This window comes from Cherax quadricarinatus, chromosome 54 (genome assembly GCF_038502225.1).
Source record: "Cherax quadricarinatus isolate ZL_2023a chromosome 54, ASM3850222v1, whole genome shotgun sequence".
Classification (NCBI taxonomy): domain Eukaryota; kingdom Metazoa; phylum Arthropoda; class Malacostraca; order Decapoda; family Parastacidae; genus Cherax; species Cherax quadricarinatus.
The window spans coordinates 12,301,056-12,309,317 of record NC_091345.1 but is presented as its reverse complement, the minus strand read 5'-3'; positions in this window follow the sequence as shown (position 1 = coordinate 12,309,317).

Here is an 8,262-nt window from a genome sequence, read left to right as displayed (position 1 = left end):
CACATACTATGCACTTGGTATCTGCTGGCATGGGAAATCTGGAAAAACAGATGGGACATGCAACTATGACCACCCTAGAAAATGCCATGCCCATATGAAAACAGGAAAATGCAAACTCCCTTCCTGTAAGCTTTTTCACCCTGAAATGTGTACCTCTTCAGTACAGGAAAGACTGTGCTATAACTTAAATTGCCAGGCATACCATCTAAAGGGGACAAAAAGATACAAAACATCCAGGCCATGGGAAAACCTGGGTAGCCACAGCCACTCAAGAGGGAGAGGTTTTTTAGTGCCAGGAAGGAAAAAAAACTGGCAGGAAATGGCAGAAATCGTACACCAAATCCAGTCATTCCTGGAGTGGAACCACAGTCGATGGCCTCCACTCCAAACCAACAGATACAGATACTAATGCCGGAAAAAAAATCCCCCCCCAGTACCAACAATACCACCAGTCCGATAACATTCTTCTTTGCAAATATACAGGGTCTAAAGCCAGCTACAAACAACAAAATACCTTTCATCCGTGGACTGCTTGCAGAGGCAAAGGCAATGTTCGCGGCTTTCACTGAGACCCACATAAAGGATCACTTGGACAACGAAGTATGGATCCCAGGTTACAACCTATACAGATGTGACAGAGTGAACAGGCAAAAGGGGGGGGTTGGCCTGTACATTGCAGAGTCACTTGTTTGCACAGAACTGCTTAATGCCTCAAATGACGTAGTGGAAGTTTTAGCAGTAAAGGTCGAGAACCAAAACCTAGTCATTGTGGTAGTCTACAAGCCTCCGGATGCAACATCCCAGCAATTCCAGGAACAGCTGTTAAAAATTGACCACTGTCTGGAAAATCTTCCAGCTCCTGCACCCAACATCTTGCTCCTGGGGGATTTCAACTTAAGGCACCTAAAATGGAGGAATATAGCAAATAATATTGTTGCAGTAATAACACCAGGAGGCAGCTCTGATGAAAACTCACACTCACACGAGCTTTTAAATCTCTGCACAAAATTCAATTTAAACCAGCAAATAATAGAGCCTACAAGACTGGAGAATACACTAGACCTCATCTTCACTAACAATGATGATCTGATAAGAAATGTCACCATATCAAAAACAATATACTCAGATCACAACATAATTGAGGTTCAGACATGTATGCATGGAGCCCCAGACCGACAAAATGAGACTAGTCACGAGGGAGCATTCACCAAATTCAACTTCAATAACAAAAACATAAAGTGGGACCAAGTAAACCAAGTCCTAACCGATATAAGCTGGGAAGATATACTAAGCAACACAGACCCAAACTTATGCCTAGAACAGATTAACTCGGTGGCACTCGATGTATGCACAAGGCTTATTCCTCTAAGAAAAAGGAGGAGTAGATGTAAAATAGAAAGAGACAGGCGCTCCCTTTACAGGCGACGGAAAAGAATAACAGAGCGGCTAAAAGAGGTCAATATATCTGAAATGCGCAGGGAGACACTGGTCAGAGAAATAGCAAGCATCGAACTTAAGCTAAAAGAATCCTTTAGGAGTCAGGAATCGCGGGAAGAACTAAAAGCCATAAATGAAATCGAAAGAAACCCAAAGTATTTCTTCTCCTATGCCAAATCAAAATCGAGAACAACGTCCAGTATTGGGCCCCTACTTAAACAAGATGGGTCCTACACAGATGACAGCAAGGAAATGAGTGAGCTACTCAAGTCCCAATATGACTCAGTTTTTAGCAAGCCGCTAACCAGACTGAGAGTCGAAGACCAAAATGAATTTTTTATGAGAGAGCCACAAAATTTGACTAACACAAGCCTATCCGATGTTATCCTGACGCCAAATGACTTCGAACAGGCGATAAATGACATGCCCATGCACTCTGCCCCAGGGCCAGACTCATGGAACTCTGTGTTCATCAAGAACTGCAAGAAGCCCCTATCACGAGCCTTTTCCATCCTATGGAGAGGGAGCATGGACACGGGGGTCGTCCCTCAGTTACTAAAAACAACAGACATAGCCCCACTCCACAAAGGGGGCAGTAAAGCAACAGCAAAGAACTACAGACCAATAGCACTAACATCCCATATCATAAAAATCTTTGAAAGGGTCCTAAGAAGCAAGATCACCACCCATCTAGAAACCCATCAGTTACACAACCCAGGGCAACATGGGTTTAGAACAGGTCGCTCCTGTCTGTCTCAACTACTGGATCACTACGACAAGGTCCTAAATGCACTAGAAGACAAAAAGAATGCAGATGTAATATATACAGACTTTGCAAAAGCCTTCGACAAGTGTGACCATGGCGTAATAGCGCACAAAATGCGCGCTAAAGGAATAACAGGAAAAGTCGGTCGATGGATCTATAATTTCCTCACTAACAGAACACAGAGAGTAGTCGTCAACAGAGTAAAGTCCGAGGCAGCTACGGTGAAAAGCTCTGTCCCACAAGGCACAGTACTAGCTCCCATCTTGTTCCTCATCCTCATATCCGACATAGACAAGGATGTCAGCCACAGCACCGTGTCTTCCTTTGCAGATGACACCCGAATCTGCATGACAGTGTCTTCCATTGCAGACACTGCAAGGCTCCAGGCGGACATCAACCAAATCTTTCAGTGGGCTGCAGAAAACAATATGAAGTTCAACGATGAGAAATTTCAATTACTCAGATATGGTAAACATGAGGAAATTAAATCTTCATCAGAGTACAAAACAAATTCTGGCCACAAAATAGAGCGAAACACCAACGTCAAAGACCTAGGAGTGATTATGTCGGAGGATCTCACCTTCAAGGACCATAACATTGTATCAATCGCATCTGCTAGAAAAATGACAGGATGGATAATGAGAACCTTCAAAACTAGGGAGGCCAAGCCCATGATGACACTCTTCAGGTCACTTGTTCTATCTAGGCTGGAATATTGCTGCACTCTAACAGCACCTTTCAAGGCAGGTGAAATTGCCGACCTAGAAAATGTACAGAGAACTTTCACGGCGCGCATAACGGAGATAAAACACCTCAATTACTGGGAGCGCTTGAGGTTTCTAAACCTGTATTCCCTGGAACGCAGGAGGGAGAGATACATGATTATATACACCTGGAAAATCCTAGAGGGACTAGTACCAAACTTGCACACGAAAATCACTCACTACGAAAGCAAAAGACTTGGCAGACGATGCACCATCCCCCCCATGAAAAGCAGGGGTGTCACTAGCACGTTAAGAGACCATACAATAAGTGTCAGGGGCCCGAGACTGTTCAACTGCCTCCCAGCACACATAAGGGGGATTACCAACAGACCCCTGGCAGTCTTCAAGCTGGCACTGGACAAGCACCTAAAGTCAGTTCCTGATCAGCCGGGCTGTGGCTCGTACGTTGGTTTGCGTGCAGCCAGCAGCAACAGCCTGGTTGATCAGGCGCTGATCCACCAGGAGGCCTGGTCACAGACCGGGCCGCGGGGGGCGTTGACCCCCGAAACTCTCTCTCATGCTTCAAACATTTTTATTACCTTTATGCATCATTGAATTCACTGGCACTGTGCTATATTTATTTTTTGCTAAGAGACTATGCTTTCACCTAACCTAAATAATATGTACATTTAAGGCTAACTAGGAGAATCGTTAGCCAGCTTCGTGTTATTGCTTTGTTTATATATTATGTACATAAAACAGAAATATACTTAAAATCTTATATAAGAAAACAACTGATTTAAGAGAACGAGTGGGTTCGCTACCTCCTGCAGTAGTAATAGAGTGGAGCATCAGGGTTGATGACGCCCCTCAAGGGAGGAACCTTGAGGATCTAGAGCCCCTTGAGGGGCTCTAGATCCGAAGAATTAGACCTGACCTCTTTCTTGTATCGACCTGATTCTCTTCCATTTCCTCTAGCTGTGATTATTATTATTATAATCAAAAAGAAGCGCTAAGCCACAAGGACTATACAGACCTCTAGCTGTGAGATCTCCGTTTACATCTTATTATGTCAGATTCCCTGTCCCTATGTGAGATAGACACCTTATTACCACCATGCCTACATGATCATCACATTAACACCAGGGAAATCTCTCATAACACTTTCTGAGAACATAGTTGCATAAGAATACATGTGTTTAGAAATAGTTGATTTCATGGGCTTAGTAATAGAAGTGACCATTAACACAGTTTAATATCTTTATTATACACCCCATACCCATCCTGTGGGCGGTAGTCAAAGGATTACAGAGGTACATTATGGGTCCAGGGACTAGGCCCCAAAGTTTTGATAGCTAAACAAGTTACAAAGGTAATGAACTTCAGGCAGATCTGGTCACAATCATGACCAAGTTACAAAGGTAATGAATCATCTACACGTCTATACATGGTTATAATCATAAACAAATTACATACCCGAAATGCTCTGCATATGAAGGGGCTTTTAACATGTACACCCAACTGTTATATTCCTCTGTATAACCATGTAATTTGTTAAAATAAATATCTTTATCTCATTTTTACCACGGATTAGTTGTCTCCATTTCTATTCCACAATATATCTCTTGCTAGATTTGGTACACTGTACCACTTAATTTATTAACACGCATGCAACCATGTTCTTAAAGACACGTATATAGTTAGATACTCAATATAAAAATACCGATCCTAATCAGGTATTGCTCAGGTATGAAAGGAAGAGATGACACGAAAATAACATAAATGTTTTACTAAACTAAAAAGAGGAGCAAAAGAGTAAATCAAGAGGAGTCAAGATGACAATTATTTACTGAATAAACAAAGGGAATGAGTACACCATTACATTACACATCATATAATCTCTCTCTCTCTCTCTCTCTCTCTCTCTCTCTCTCTCTCTCTCTCTCTCTCTCTCTCTCTCTCTCTCTCTCTCTCTCTCTCTCTCTCTCTCTCTCTCTCTCTCTCTCTCTCTCTCTCTCTCTCTCTCTCTCTCTCTCTCTCTCTCTCTCTCTCTCTCTCTCTCGCGCGCGAGATGTGGCTCGATCCCTACAACCCACATAGAGCAGCATGCCAAAGCCACTTATATGCATAGCATTATAAGTGAGTTCATACACACACACATGATAAGGATCATGTGTGTGTGTCAGTACAATCAGGTGATTACACAAACACACATGCGCGTCTGAAAATTCTAAGAAAAGCTTTTCGATATCTAAGTAAACAGTCATTCACGACACTGTGTATATCAGGCCCATATTGGAGTATGTAACAGCATTATGGAACCCACATCTGGTCAAGCACGTCAAGAAATTAGAGAAAGCACGTAGATTTGCAACAAGACTAGTCCCGGAGCTGAGGAGTATGTCTTATGAGGAGGACTGGAGGGATGGGGGTAACATGATAATTTATTTATTTAATAATTTGAACATACATAATGACATAGAGAATACTGAGGGGAACTGACAAAGTGGACAGGGCACGGAATATTTCAGAGTTGGGAAATAGAAACAAGAGAGCACAACTGGAAATTGAAAACTCAGATAAGTCAGAGGGATATTGGGAAGTATTTCTTCAGCCTTAGAGTTATCGGGAAATAGGACAATCTGGAGAGTGAAGTGGTAGTAGCAGGATCTATATATAGCTTTAAGAAGAGGTACGATAAGGGTTTTGAAGTTGGGGGAGAGTAGACATTATATATATATATATATTATATATATATATATATATATATATATATATATATATATATATATATATATATATATATATATATATATATATATATATATATATATATATATATATATATATATATATATATATATATATATATATATATATATATATATATATATATATATATATATATATATATATATATATATATATATATATATATATATATATATATATATATATATATATATATATATATATATATATATATATATATGTCGTGCCGAATAGGCAGAACTTGCCATCTTGGCTTAAATAGCAACGCTCATCTTGCCGTACGACAAGGTCCTAAATGCACTAGAAGACAAAAAGAATGCAGATGTAATATATACAGACTTTGCAAAAGCCTTCGACAAGTGTGACCATGGCGTAATAGCGCACAAAATGCGCGCTAAAGGAATAACAGGAAAAGTCGGTCGATGGATCTATAATTTCCTCACTAACAGAACACAGAGAGTAGTCGTCAACAGAGTAAAGTCCGAGGCAGCTACGGTGAAAAGCTCTGTTCCACAAGGACAGTACTAGCTCCCATCTTGTTCCTCATCCTCATATCCGACATAGACAAGGATGTCAGCCACAGCACCGTGTCTTCCTTTGCAGATGACACCCGAATCTGCATGACAGTGTCTTCCATTGCAGACACTGCAAGGCTCCAGGCGGACATCAACCAAATCTTTCAGTGGGCTGCAGAAAACAATATGAAGTTCAACGATGAGAAATTTCAATTACTCAGATATGGTAAACATGAGGAAATTAAATCTTCATCAGAGTACAAAACAAATTCTGGCCACAAAATAGAGCGAAACACCAACGTCAAAGACCTGGGAGTGATTATGTCGGAGGATCTCACCTTCAAGGACCATAACATTGTATCAATTGCATCTGCTAGAAAAATGACAGGATGGATAATGAGAACCTTCAAAACTAGGGAGGCCAAGCCCATGATGACACTCTTCAGGTCACTTGTTCTATCTAGGCTGGAATATTGCTGCACTCTAACAGCACCTTTCAAGGCAGGTGAAATTGCCGACCTAGAAAATGTACAGAGAACTTTCACGGCGCGCATAACGGAGATAAAACACCTCAATTACTGGGAGCGCTTGAGGTTTCTAAACCTGTATTCCCTGGAACGCAGGAGGGAGAGATACATGATTATATACACCTGGAAAATCCTAGAGGGACTAGTACCGAACTTGCACACGAAAGTCACTCACTACGAAAGCAAAAGACTTGGCAGACGATGCACCATCCCCCCAATGAAAAGCAGGGGTGTCACTAGCACGTTAAGAGACCATACAATAAGTGTCAGGGGCCCGAGACTGTTCAACTGCCTCCCAGCACACATAAGGGGGATTACCAACAGACCCCTGGCAGTCTTCAAGCTGGCACTGGACAAGCACCTAAAGTCAGTTCCTGATCAGCCGGGCTGTGGCTCGTACGTTGGTTTGCGTGCAGCCAGCAGCAACAGCCTGGTTGATCAGGCGCTGATCCACCAGGAGGCCTGGTCACAGACCGGGCCGCGGGGGCGTTGACCCCCGAAACTCTCTCCAGGTAAACTCCAGGTGAAAATTTGTGTATGCAATAATTTCGCCAAAATCATTCTGAACCTAACAAAAAAAATATATTTGATTGTGTTTGTTTAGTACTAAATTACTGTAAACGTATTTAAAAAATATTTAGTTGAGTGAGGCTAAAATAAATTGCTCTTGTTATAATAAGGTTAGGTAAGTTTTCTAAGATTCTTTTGGTGCAAAATTAAAATTTTTTACATTAACATTAATGAAAAAATATATCTTTAAACGTATAAGAGAAAATTTCAGAAAGGACCTAATTTTAAATGAGTTCTTGCTAATTGACCAGTTTTACATATTCGGCACGACATATATATATATAAACTGTATGTATAAATATAAATATGAATAAATTTTATATGAATGTGACCTTTCTTGCAAGGTGTTTAATCAAGAAATCATAAACATATCATGTTATTATTCTATTGTAACTTGTATATGACTAATCTATTAATTCTAAAGTTATACCATATAGCTGTAATGCTTAAAAATGTTAATCATGTGAGAACTTTTCCCAATACAGCACTTTTCACCGCCTAAACTCCTCTTAATCAACACTGCTCTACTGTTCTACATTTTCCGGCATAGAAGGCGCACTTCCCCACCTCCTCCCCCCCCCCTAAAAAAAAAGTAAAAAAATCAGCCTGTGTTTTATGTGAGGAATAAGGGCAGGTTTTGATCTACTGCCAGTTGGTGGTTTCAGTGCTGAGATACCGGTAAACTAAGCACCAAACAACCCTCACCTAATAAAACTGTTTCCTCCTGATTACTTTAGAATAATAAGTAATTATTGTAGATTATAATTTTCATACTACTGGTATGTAATCAGGAAACCAGCTTCAGCAGTTGTAAATAACTGTAAAGTAGCCATCTGTACACAGCAGGCACCCATGTTTGCTTTGGTGGTTGGTGGATCAGACAACAGATGTGAAGTTACATCTTTCAGCTATGCTGTGCATATAGACAGCCAGCCACTGACTTACTATCGGTGTGGAACAATTAAGTACTT